Here is a 12,368-nt window from a genome sequence, read left to right on the forward strand (position 1 = left end):
TAAATTAATATTTTAGATTTAAATTTATATCTCATAAGCTGCTTCACGTTTCTGCGTATTATTCCTACATACCAGGAGATCACTTCTATCCCAAACACAAAGAAAAGAAAACTATTATTATTTTGGGTTAACTTTTTGGGGGGGTGGGGGATTTTTAGACACTGCTCTAGAACATGAGAATGAGAACCTTTATTATTATTTTTTACATACACATTTATTGTTAGAATTTAGACTGTATAAATGTATGTATTATAAGAAGGCAGTTGCTATGGTAACATTTTGTATTTATATTCAAATTACTATAAAAAATAACCAGTTGTGCTAAAATTTGGGATTGTGGAGAATTATTGATTTCTTTTAAGGGATTTATATTATAATCCACAAAATAAGATCTGGGTTTATTGGTTTTTAAAGTGGATTCACTAACCCGGGGGTTTCTGGGCGAATCGAATTCCCTGACATCAAGGGCCACCCGAGGAGCCGCTCCTAAACAAATGTATAATGTATAGATAAATCAGTGACCGGCCCCTGTATAATGTATAGATAAATCAGTGACCGGCCCCTGTATAATGTATAGATAAATCAGTGACCGCCCCCTGTATAATGTATAGATAAATCAGTGACCGGCCCCTGTATAATGTATAGATAAATCAGTGACCGGCCCCTGTATAATGTATAGATAAATCACTGACCGGCCCCCTGTATAATGTATAGATAAATCAGTGACCGCCCCCTGTATAATGTATGGCTAAATCAGTGACCGCCCCCTGTATAATGTATAGATAAATCAGTGACCGGCCCCCTGTATAATGTATAGATAAATCAGTGACCGGCGCCTGTATAATGTATAGATAAATCAGTGACCGGCCCCTGTATAATGTATAGATAAATCAGTGACCGGCCCCTGTATAATGTATAGATAAATCACTGACCGGCCCCCTGTATAATGTATAGATAAATCAGTGACCGCCCCCTGTATAATGTATGGCTAAATCAGTGACCGCCCCCTGTATAATGTATAGATAAATCAGTGACCGGCCCCCTGTATAATGTATAGATAAATCAGTGACCGGCGCCTGTATAATGTATAGATAAATCAGGGAGCCGGCCCCTGTATAATGTATAGATGAATCAGTGAGACGGGCCCCTGTATAATGTATAGATAAATCAGTGACCGGCCCCTGTATAATGTATAGATAAATCAGTGACCGGCCCCTGTATAATGGATAGATAAATCAGTGACCGGCCCCTGTATAATGTATAGATAAATCAGGGAGCCGGCCCCTGTATAATGTATAGATAAATCAGTGACCGGCCCCTGTATAATGTATAGATAAATCAGGGAGCCGGCCCCTGTATAATGTATAGATGAATCAGTGACCGGCCCCCTGTATAATGTATAGATAAATCAGTGACCGGCCCCTGTATAATGTATAGATAAATCAGTGACCGGCCCCTGTATAATGTATAGATGAATCAGTGACCGGCCCCTGTATAATGTATAGATAAATCAGTGACCGGCCCCCTGTATAATGTATAGATAAATCAGTGACTGGCCCCTGTATAATGTATAGATAAATCAGTGACCGGCCCCCTGTATAATGTATAGATAAATCAGTGACCGGCCTCCTGTATAATGTATAGATAAATCAGTGACCGGCCCCTGTATAATGTATAGATAAATCAGTGACTGGCCCCTGTATAATGTATAGATAAATCAGTGACCGGCCCCCTGTATAATGTATAGATAAATCAGTGACCGGCCCCTGTATAATGTATAGATAAATCAGTGACCGGCCCCTGTATAATGTATAGATGAATCAGTGACCGGCCCCTGTATAATGTATAGATGAATCAGTGACCGGCCCCCTGTATAATGTACAGATAAATCAGTGACCGGCCCCCTGTATAATGTATAGATAAATCAGTGACCGGCCCCCTGTATAATGTATAGATAAATCAGTGACTGGCCCCTGTATAATGTATAGATAAATCAGTGACCGGCCCCCTGTATAATGTATAGATAAATCAGTGACCGGCCCCTGTATAATGTATAGATGAATCAGTGACCGGCCCCTGTATAATGTATAGATGAATCAGTGACCGGCCCCCTGTATAATGTACAGATAAATCAGTGACCGGCCCCTGTATAATGTATAGATAAATCAGTGACCGGCCCCCTGTATAATGTATAGATAAATCAGTGACCGGCCCCCTGTATAATGTATAGATAAATCAGTGACTGGCCCCTGTATAATGTATAGCTAAATCAGTGACCGGCCCCCTGTATAATGTATAGATAAATCAGTGAGCCGGCCCCCTGCATAATGTATAGATAAATCAGTGACTGGCCCCTGTATAATGTATAGATAAATCAGTGACCGGCCCCTGTATAATATATAGATAAATCAGTGACCGGCCCCCTGTATAATGTATAGATAAATCAGCGAGCCAGCCCCCTGTATAATGTATAGATAAATCAGTGACCGGCCCCTGTATAATGTATAGATAAATCAGTGACCGGCCCCTGTATAATGTATAGATAAATCAGTGACCGGCCCCTGTATAATGTATAGATGAATTAGTGACCGGCCCCTGTATAATGTATAGATAAATCAGTGACCGGCCCCCTGTATAATGTATAGATAAATCAGTGACCGGCCCCTGTATAATGTATAGATAAATCAGTGACCGGCCCCTGTATAATGTATAGTTAAAATCAGTGACTGGTCCCTGTATAATGTATAGATAAATCAGTGACCGGCCCCTGTATAATGTATAGATAAATCAGTGACCGGCCCCCTGTATAATGTATAGATAAATCAGTGACCGGCCCCCTGTATAATGTATAGATAAATCAGCGAGTCCGCCCCTGTATAATGTATAGATAAATCAGTGACCGGCCCCTGTATAATGTATAGATAAATCAGTGACCGGCCCCTGTATAATGTATAGATGATCAGTGATTTTTCAGTTGCTGAGTAGTTGTCAGCGGATTCTCCGGCCTGCAGGGGGCAGCATCTTCTCACGTAACGCCCACTGTGTTCGCTCTGCGGAGATGGAGACCATGATCGCGTCTACTCCACGTACTGAGTGTCCTGCAAAGATAAACGAGGAAAATAATGGAATATTCCGCCGTGACACCCACCTGCTCATCAATCTTTCTGGGGGTCTACACATAAACATGCATGGGATAGGCATATGAAACAGCCTCCCAGCAGAGGTGGTAGAGGGTAATACAGTGAGGGGATTAAACATGCACGGGATAGACATCCGGCTCTATTCCATGGCTTTATCCAGCCGCAGTTTATATTTTTATTGCAGGCGCTCCCCCCGTTACTCTGGGTATAAATGACCGGCGTCCGGACCACCATCACGACGAGACGAGTGGAAGCCTCGCACGGTGAACGTTACGCCATGCGCGGCACCAACAGACTGCCCCGTCTGTGTCCGCTGGGGGGGGGTCTTGCTGTGCGTCCCACTAATGCCCCTGCTGCGTCATGCTGCTCTCTCCCCACCCCGACTCTCGGCCCTCCCCGTCAAACACTCAGACACCGGCCCCTTGATCTGTGTAACGAGACCCGGGATGTGACAGTTGCTGCTGACGGGATGAAGACGATGCTTTAAATAACCCCCGACTTTCCAAAATTACCCTTTGGAAGCGTGAGACCGAGGGCAGAACTCTCCCTACCCCCTCCGCGCAGCGCGCTGTGAACCGGTCTAATGACAGGGGGCGCTCTCGAGTTGGGTTTTCACAGATCGGCTCCCAATCTGCCCTTCTCCTTTTCCTCCTCTTTCCTCCTCTATTATCCTCTCTCTCCGTTCTCTGCATCTTCTCGGTTCTTTCGCATTCTTTCCCGTCTTTGCGCCGTTTGCTATTTTCCGTTCCTTCTGCCATAGAGACATTTTTGAGATGTTTGTCGGTGTTTCGGGAGGGGGGCTGCGGGCTGCGGTCCCCGGCGATGACGTCAGCAGTGTGATGTCTCGCATTCTATGTGGTGTTGAGATAAGCCGGGTGTTCGCTGGGAGGACGGTCCGGTGTCTGGGAAGCCGGAATATTCCAGGAATGCAGAATTAGGAGATTTTCAGCCCGTTTACTGATTGACTGAAAGCGAAACGCGTCAGATGTTTGGAAATAAAATTCTACAAACAATATATTTTGTTTCTCCGCATTGTCCGGGGATACAATGTGTCCGGTTCGCGGGTTACATTTACCGCGGGATCCTTTAAATGTTATATGGTAGCCGAGCAACCGGCAGCTTATATTTCCGGCAACTAACTTTACACATTTATGTCTGACAGACAGGCTATGAACAGCATAGCGCCATCGTATTCCGGAGCACTGTACAATGGGTAAAGAGGAGATAACAAGCGGGGCATCACAAAACAACCTGGACCTGGAGCTTACGCTCTAAAAAGAGCGTGGGGTTGGAGCTGTCTGAATAGCTGAGATCGCAGGTAGAATATGGCACAGCGCTGAATAAAATAATCTCCGAATCGTTTCAGAAACGTGTATCCGGTCACGTTTTGGCAGCGAGCCGCGCTGTGAGGTCTGTTCACGCGCAGAGCACACGCTGTGTACGAGCGAACTACCGAGACCTGCAGGGACTTGTCCAAATCTCCCTTTTACATTCTAACTCGAACGTCACTGGGACAAGTAACTGATTGGGGATCTGCGATGTTCTCTGACCCCTCCAGGGCTGAGGATATAAATGTTTGGAGGGACATCCCTTTACTAGATTTTCTGTATCACGCTCAGAATACAACACATTGCAATGGGTCTAACTGCATACCTGCCAACTGTCCCAGATTTCTCGGAATTGTCCATTGTCACATTCACTCGCTCTCTCCCTCTATCTCTCATCCACTCTCTCTCACACTCTCTGAATGTCTCCCTACCTTCTCTGCCGACCACTTCCGCCTCTCCCTTCTTCTCGTTCTTCTTTCTTCACCTGCATCTCCGGGAACGAGACCCCCCGGTCAATTTCCGCCAAAATGGTGGAGTTTCTGGTAACGTCCTTTCACCTAACTGGAGGGTGAAAGATCTGACATTTTTGCCCTAAGATTTCTTTTCCAAATTAAAAATGCCTCCAATTTTCCGTCTGAAATGAATGTGCCGAAAACCAACAGTATCATCTTTGCCCCGTTTGCACATGTGTAGCATATAGTATGCTCGGCACTGGCCAGGCTCTAAAGAGTCTCTAACGAGCCGACTGGGCTACATAGACCCAACATTGTAGGGGTTGATAGTCTGGGGGTTGATATTTAGTGATAAAAGACCCCACTTGGTGTTGAATGCCTCGTCCCTAGTGCTACAAAGACCAAAAAGTGAAGTTTTTACACCAAATACTAATTAATATAATATATATAATAATATAATAATAATATATATAATATATAATATAATAATAATCATATATAATAATATAATATAATAATATATATATAATAATATATAATATAATAATAATAATAATATATAATATAATAATAATCATATATAATAATATAATATAATAATATATATATAATAATATATAATATAATAATAATAATAATATATAATATAATAATAATCATATAATAATAATAATATAATAATAATATAATAATATATAATATAATAATAATATAATAATAATATAATAATATATAATATAATAATAATGATAATTAAAAATACTTCTTGTTTGTTGGAAGAACTCTTTTTCACGCGCTGTCAGCTCTGTAACGGATGAACTTGGTAGGCTTTTAAGGTTTAATTAATTACCCCAGTTCCGTGCATGGAGATAGTTGGCATGTTACCCCGCTTAGGGCCACGGGCCAGAGGAATGCGTTACATGACAAGATCAGACCCGCTCTGCGCTGATTTACAAATTGCTTTCTGTTTGAAAGAGTCCTGAAGATCATATCAGATGAAGCAATTATTTGTTTGATTGGCGAGAGGCATTCAGAGCCTTTATTTAAAGTATTTTTATTTGATTTTTATGAAGACCGCAGCACAGATCCTTATATTTGAAGTATCGGGGGGGGGGGGTGCATGCAGAATGTACATATTGCGGGCTGCATTACAAGCACTGGTGTCCTTTTCTGACAATATTTACATAAAAGTTAAAAAAGTCTAGTTAATTTACTATATTCCCTGAAATGCTTGAGGAGGAGGGCACCTGGGGTAATTATTTTGTTATTTTAAGGCAGAAAACGCGTGCTTGTGATTACGAGCCGGTGAGTCTGACACCGGCGTTTCTGCTGCATTCAGTAATAATGACTGAACGTGAGGCACAAACCGTGGTGACATCATAAGTCAAGAAAAGCAGAACGTGATAAAGTATAAAAACCAGCACGTGGTTCGGAGAAAAACTATAACGATCCGGCAGCTGAAGCTGCTGCCGGGAAGGCATTTCTGTTGACGCAGATATTTTAAGGGGTCACACGGCTGGTAAATGCTGAAGGACATCTCAGTCGTTCTCCATGCGAAGGACCTCTCAGTGTCAATGCATACGGACCATGATGACATGGAACATACAGACTGTTGTGGAGGAAGCACAGAAAGGAGACCTACGATGGCGTAATAGATAACCTCATACTTTTATTTCTGGGAAATCTCCTCCATCGGCCGGACGGTGATCCATCCAACTCCTCCCCCCCAATTATCCAGATCCGGAGATCCGTTCTGACTTTATATAAGGTGTTTGTGATACAATGTGGGGGAGCGCATTCCTCCGCGGGGTGCGTGTGAAGAATGACCGACTTCAGACTCTCATTCATAAACCATCTCCATCCACGAACAGAGCCCGAGATACGGCCGGGAAATTACTCTCAGCCGGGAGGCAGTCTGCCGCGATTCCAGTTACGAAATGATCTCTTCGCACACAACCGCTAATTGCTGATGGACTTTTAAAGGTTCTGTTCCACTTGGACGAAATATAGGAAAATAAACCAAAGAAGTATTAGGAGCTTTATCTTAGTTTCTCCGGCAACAACCTATCAGTGCCTACGTTTGTGTCACATGACAATTAAGAGTTCCCTACACAACTTAAAGTGAGGGTAAACGTGACATGATCGGGGGGTTATTTCTGCACAGGGTTGGGGTCTCGGACAGCACGGTTTATTAAGCTGTGACTCGTTCCCCGGCCCCCGTGGATGTCGCCGAGGCCGCCGTGGCTCATGGAAAGTCTCCTGCGTCCTCTCTGCTGTCACGGAGGAACATTATCCAGAAGCTGCAGCCTCGCGCTTAGAACTCTACGCGTAACATAAATAAATATCATTTTATACGCTCTGCGTTTTATAACCGCGCTCTGCAGACTCTCGTAAGACCTCTCGATGATGAAACGGATTAGCGGTAATCTCGCCTGTCATCGCGCTCGCTGCCTTTATCCTTGTATAGTAATCTCCCGCGGCAACGCGATTGATCTCCAGATACATTGTATGCGTCGGTGACCGATTCACTCGTTAAAGTCTAATCCCTCCAACGATCTGATCTGAAGAGAGGACGGATCCGCCGTAAATATTCCAATCCTTCCAGTGCCGAGGCGAATGTTGCCGGTTCTGTTGGCTCTCGAAGGGTTAACCCCCCCCCAAATACATGTAACAGCCATCGACGCGGCCCTAAAGTGGGGTGATTAACACAGACTCTACCCCTAAAGCAAACACTCAATAAACCCGCTCTTTCGGCCGTCACTGAATCTTTGGAATTGAGCACCAAGTCCGTCGCTTGGGAATTTCAAAGGAGGGCCAAACGTCGGACTACTTTACACAAATACCCCAAAATACCCCAAACCCTTCTGGTCGACATGTCAGTATGAGCACCGCTATTTCAGGGGGATGTCAAAGGTGGGTTTCAATCTACTGTTACGTTTAGTAGATGCAACATAAGGAAGTTTTGCTTTACTGAGAGGGGAGTAGATAAGTGGAGCAGATACCCAGAAGAAGTGGTAGAGGGTAATACAGAGAGGGTATTAAACATGCATGGGACAGACATACGGCTCCTGAATCTAAGACGAGACCAACGACTGATTAAGGTTTGAGTCTTTACAGCAGGAGAAACGGGCGACTAGACGGGGGCCAAATGGGGGCCGATCTGCTGACAGGTTTTGTAAGAATGATTATCAGAGTTTTATAATGAGGGCGAGGGTATGAAATCTGGATAAAATTCTCTACGCACGCTAAGGGGGGGGCTGGGGGGGATTTATACATCAAAGGAAGCCTGTGAGGTCCAAACATATCACGTTTCCTTTACATATAATAAATATTATAATCTGCAATCTGACAGCGAAATTAAAATGCAATCAGTCCATTCCAGGGAAACCGGTGGCCTTTAATCACACGCGAGATATATTTTCAAGGAACAGTAAGGCAAACTCCGGCCTTGTGCATGCGCGTACACGCTCACATAACTGTTATTTCTAGGACATTGCCCGTTTCTTGATGGTTTCATATTGACGGATATGACAGGTAAGCCGCGCGTTATTCGGATTCCTTACAATCCCTTTAAAAATAAAGCGCGGCTGAAAGTATTTCATGTTCTAATATTTCGGGGACGACCAAGTCCGATTTTTCAATCTGTTTACTCGTTATTTTGTTTTCTCATTCGAGATTCAAACCATCTGCAGCATTTCATGTTTACATTTTCTACAATCCATATCATGGGTGTTTGGGGTTTCAGAAATATTTGTATCGGATTTCTCGGAGAAGAAGGAAGAAGCAAATCTGGAGATTCGTTTGGCTATAAATATTGCTATTTTTCTAGATTAAACTGTGGATTTTATATCAAAAACCTTAAAAGGCTAAAATATTTCATAGGCTTCCATAAACCGACACGCGAGGAACGTAAGACACGCTTGGGGTTCTAGATTCCCGAAGGATACAGAGTTGCTTTAGGATTCCATAAGTCTCGGGCGTATAGGACTCTCTATTTCCATTATTTCTTCCTAGAAGCAGATTCAGGAATTCACTCAAACTCTTCCATTACCGACACCGGAATATTCATTCAATGGGAGTATTTATTACGACTTCCATCCCAATCAATGTGAAAATATATTAAATATATTAAAAGATTTCTAGGAACGAAATATAGTTTGTGTTCCCGGGTAGAGATCTGTGATGTTTGAGAACATGGTTCTGGATGGCGGAAGGATCATGGTTCTGGATGGCGGAAGGATCATGGTTCTGGATGGCGGAAGGATCATGGTTCTGGATGGCGGAAGGATCATGGTTCTGGATGGCGGAAGGACGGAAGGATCATGGTTCCGGATGGCGGAAGGATCATGGTTCTGGATGGCGGAAGGACGGAAGGATCATGGTTCTGGATGGCGGAAGGACGGAAGGATCATGGTTCCGGATGGCGGAAGGACGGAAGGATCATGGTTCTGGATGGCGGAAGGACTGAAGGATCATGGTTCTGGATGGCGGAAGGACTGAAGGATCATGGTTCTGGATGGCGGAAGGACTGAAGGATCATGGTTCTGGATGGCGGAAGGACTGAAGGATCATGGTCCTGGATGGCGGAAGGACGGAAGGATCATGGTTCTGGATGGCGGAAGGACGGAAGGATCATGGTTCTGCATGGCGGAAGGATCATGGTTCTGGATGGCGGAAGGACGAAAGGATCATGGTTCTGGATGGCGGAAGGACGGAAGGATCATGGTTCTGGATGGCGGAAGGACGGAAGGATCATGGTTCTGCATGGCGGAAGGACTGAAGGATCATGGAGGACCAGGAACCCAAACCCAAAGGACTTGCTTGCTGTCCCAAGGTCTTGGTTAAGATTACGTCCATAGCTTGTGTTTCAGATACCCGAAGGGCTCAGCTGATAGAAGATGATTCTATACGGTCCTGGACAGGGCCCCATAAAGCAATACGGATATTTTCAACCATTCAGTAAAATTCCAGAGCATTCCGTGTCATCGCCATGGATTTTAGACAGTCTGCGTCATCTCCATATTCAGGCAGTTTAATAAAAAAAGAAAACTCTAAAACTAAAGGTCCTCTATGAGGTCAGACCTGAAAGCCCGATGCTGGCATCACCATAAATTGTTTCCCGTCTTTGTTTAGTCTTCGTTAGTCATCGGCCCTTCATCCCGCCGGCTTCAGGAGGTCCATAAAAAGCAGATGGGTGCAATTTGCTGAAAAACAAGGTTTTCCTCCCATCCGATAATAGAGCTAAAAGACCCTACGGCGAATCTGAGATCATCGGCACGCGATAACTCAAACACTGGAGAAATAACCCGGCCACTGAAACAACTACTGCGTCTTCTGCCAAACGGGGGGGGGGGGGGGGACAATTGTCATGAATTTTCAGCAATGCTCTAATTTTAAGCTTAGATGGAAGATTTATTTTAATCAGGGCTGGCAGAACAGAAGTAATATAACCCCCAGCGCTGTATACAGTAATATAACCCCCCAGCGCTGTATACAGTAATATAACCCCCAGCACTGTATACAGTAATATAACCCCCAGCGCTGTATACAGTAATATAACCCCCAGCGCTGTATACAGTAATATAACCCCCAGCGCTGTATACAGTAATATAACCCCCAGCACTGTATACAGTAATATAACCCCCCAGCGCTGTATACAGTAATATACCCCCCAGCGCTGTATACAGTAATATAACCCCCAGCGCTGTATACAGTAATATAACCCCCAGCGCTGTATACAGTAATATAACCCCCAGCGCTGTATACAGTAATATAACCCCCAGCGCTGTATACAGTAATATAACCCCCAGCGCTGTATACAGTAATATAACCCCCAAGCTCTGTATACAGTAATATAACCCCCAGCGCTGTATACAGTAATATAACCCCCAGCGCTGTATACAGTAATATAACCCCCAGCACTGTATACAGTAATATAACCCCAGCGCTGTATACAGTAATATAACCCCCCAGCGCTGTATACAGTAATATAACCCCCAGTGCTGTATACAGTAATATAACCCCCAGCACTGTATACAGTAATATAACCCCCAGTGCTGTATACAGTAATATAACCCCCCAGCACTGTATACAGTAATATAACCCCCAGCGCTGTATACAGTAATATAACCCCAGCGCTGTATACAGTAATATAACCCCCAGCGCTGTATACAGTAATAACCCCCAGCGCTGTATACAGTAATATAACCACCAGCGCTGTATACAGTAATATAACCCCCAGCGCTGTATACAGTAATATAACCCCCAGCGCTGTATACAGTAATATAACCCCCAGCGCTGTATACAGTAATATAACCCCCAAGCTCTGTATACAGTAATATAACCCCCAGCGCTGTATACAGTAATATAACCACCAGCGCTGTATACAGTAATATAACCCCCAGCACTGTATACAGTAATATAACCCCAGCGCTGTATACAGTAATATAACCCCCCAGCGCTGTATACAGTAATATAACCCCCAGTGCTGTATACAGTAATAACCCCCAGCGCTGTATACAGTAATATAACCACCAGCGCTGTATACAGTAATATAACCCCCAGCGCTGTATACAGTAATATAACCCCCAGCGCTGTATACAGTAATATAACCCCCAGCGCTGTATACAGTAATATATCCCCCCGCGCTGTATACAGTAATATAACCCCCCAGCGCTGTATACAGTAATATAACCCCCAGCGCTGTATACAGTAATATAACCCCCCAGCGCTGTATACAGTAATATAACCACCAGCGCTGTATACAGTAATATAACCCCCCAGCGCTGTATACAGTAATATAACCCCCAGCGCTGTATACAGTAATATAACCCCCAGCACTGTATACAGTAATATAACCCCCAGCGCTGTATACAGTAAAATAACCCCCAGTGCTGTATACAGTAATAACCCCCAGCGCTGTATACAGTAATATATCCCCCAGCGCTGTATACAGTAATATAACCACCCAGCGCTGTATACAGTAATATAACCCCAGCGCTGTATACAGTAATATAACCCTCAGCACTGTATACAGTAATATAACCCCAGCGCTGTATACAGTAATATAACCCCCAGCACTGTATACAGTAATATAACCCCCAGCACTGTATACAGTAATATAACCCCCAGCACTGTATACAGTAAAATAACCCCCAGCACTGTATAAAGTAATAACCCCCAGCGCTGTATACAGTAATATAACCCCCAGCACTGTATACAGTAATATACCCCCCAGCGCTGTATACAGTAATATAACCCCCAGCACTGTATACAGTAATATAACCCCCAGCGCTGTATACAGTAAAATAACCCCCAGCACTGTATACATTAATATAACCCCCAGCACTGTATACAGTAATATAACCCCCCAGCACTGTATACAGTAATATACCCCCCCAGCACTGTATACAGTAATATACCCCCCAGCGCTGTATACAGTAATATAA

The sequence above is a fragment of the Spea bombifrons genome, chromosome 12 (assembly GCF_027358695.1).
Source record: "Spea bombifrons isolate aSpeBom1 chromosome 12, aSpeBom1.2.pri, whole genome shotgun sequence".
In the NCBI taxonomy this organism is placed as follows: Eukaryota; Metazoa; Chordata; class Amphibia; order Anura; family Pelobatidae; genus Spea; species Spea bombifrons.